This window comes from Bubalus kerabau, chromosome 15 (genome assembly GCF_029407905.1).
Source record: "Bubalus kerabau isolate K-KA32 ecotype Philippines breed swamp buffalo chromosome 15, PCC_UOA_SB_1v2, whole genome shotgun sequence".
Classification (NCBI taxonomy): domain Eukaryota; kingdom Metazoa; phylum Chordata; class Mammalia; order Artiodactyla; family Bovidae; genus Bubalus; species Bubalus kerabau.
In genome coordinates, this window is record NC_073638.1 from 50,734,610 (window position 1) to 50,736,379 (window position 1,770).

The 1,770-nt window shown below is 42.0% G+C and overlaps 1 pseudogene; it reads right to left on the reverse strand.

Moving 5' to 3' along the window:
• Positions 1 to 1,184: 1,184 nt before the first annotated feature.
• On the reverse strand, positions 1,185 to 1,511 carry LOC129627836 (cytochrome c-like; annotated as a pseudogene).
• Positions 1,512 to 1,770: the final 259 nt, after the last annotated feature.

Consider the following 1,770-nt stretch of genomic DNA (forward strand, 5'->3'; position numbering starts at 1 on the left):
ATTTGAGGTAATTATATATCTCTTCTAGTTGAACCCTTCTAATGAGTAGTCAAAAGCACCTGTATCAATCACATGTATACAGCAGTTGTGTTACTGAACAGCGTCCTTGTTTGAAAGATAATCCCGAGTTATAACAGTCAGATCAGACCTTATAAAGAATTCACAAGCAAAGTTTGTAACATATTTTGTCTCAGTGAATTTAAAAGGTTCTAATCTTAAAGATCATCTATAAAATGTCAGCAGTGTTAAATGCTCTTTATTTGATGCTAAGCATAAACCACTAAAATGTCTTTCATTAAGTAAAAGGAAATTTTTACATAGAAAATTTTAATTAAATTGGCATGTGTGCACACTCTGTTGCTTAGGCATGTTGGACTCTTTGAGACCCCATAGACTGCAGCCCACCTGTCTCCTCTGTCTATGGGATTTCTCAGGCAAAATACTGGAGTGTGTTGCCATGTCCTATTCCAGAGTATTTTCCCAACCCAGGGATTGAACCCGCATCTCCTGCATCTCCTGTATTGGCAGAGGATTCTTTACCACTGAGCCACTTGCTGCTGCTGCTGCTAAGTTGCTTCAGTCGTGTCCGACTCTGCGAGACCCCATAGGTGGCAGCCCACCAGGCTCCGCCATCCCTGGGATTCTCCAGGCAAGAACACTGGAGTGGGTTGCCATTTCCTTCTCCAATAAATGAAAGTGAAGTCGCTCAGTTGTGTCTGACTCTTCGCGACCCCATGGACTGCAGCCTACCAGGCTCCTCTGTCCATGAGATTTTCCAGGCAAGAGTACTGGAGTGGGGGGCCATTGCCTTCTCCAACTGAGCCACCTGGGAAGCCCTTAAATTGGCATAATTTAAAAAAAAACAAAAAGATAAAGTGAACATTATCAGTGTATCTTCAGCCCTTGTCTTGACAGGCTAATGAGCACAACTTGAAATCAGGTGAAGCTTACTCTGTTCTGTGAGACAGTGAAGGGATCTTCTCAATATTTATATTAATATAACCAATTATAGAAATCTGAATATAAAGTCAGTCTCCCATAGGGCTTGAGAAATCATTCACCATTTCCCTGAAAAGCTTAACATTCTTCAAGCAAGTTCAATCATCTCTTTAGAAGGGGAAAACAGTGATAATACTTGCTGAACCAGAATTACTATCAAAATTTGAAAGTCTGATCATATTCATTCAGCCACAAGCCTGTCTGATTGACTCATTAGTATATTTTTTCAGATAAGCTATCAAGTTTTCCCTTTCTCCCTTTGTAATGCCAGCAGAGATCATTTTTGTTCCAGGGATGTATTTCTTGGAATTCACCAAGTACTCTGTCAGCATCTCTCCCCAGCTGATGCCTTTGCTCTTGTTGGCATCTGTGTAGGATAATGCAACAGGCTGAATTGTCTTTCACCCAAGCAGATCGTGGAGATTTGGCCTAGTCTTATGCTTGCCTCCCTTCTCAGTATGGCACTGGGCACACTTCTGAAGAAAAATCTTGCTCTTCTCAACATCACCCATATTTAAGTTGTTCTGTCTCCTTAGGTGACCAAGAGGTTCCTGCTCACAAGCAGAACATCCTTCTAAGTCTCTGTATTGTCATCCTATCATAGATAGGAGTGTTTGAGCGAACCCCTAACTATTATCAGGCTTCCCAGGTGGCTCAGTGGAAAAGAATTTGCCTGCCAATGCAAGAGATGTGGGTTCAATCCCTGGGTCAGGAAGATTCCTTGGAGGAGGAAATGGCACCCTACTCCAGCATTCTTGTTTGGATAATTCC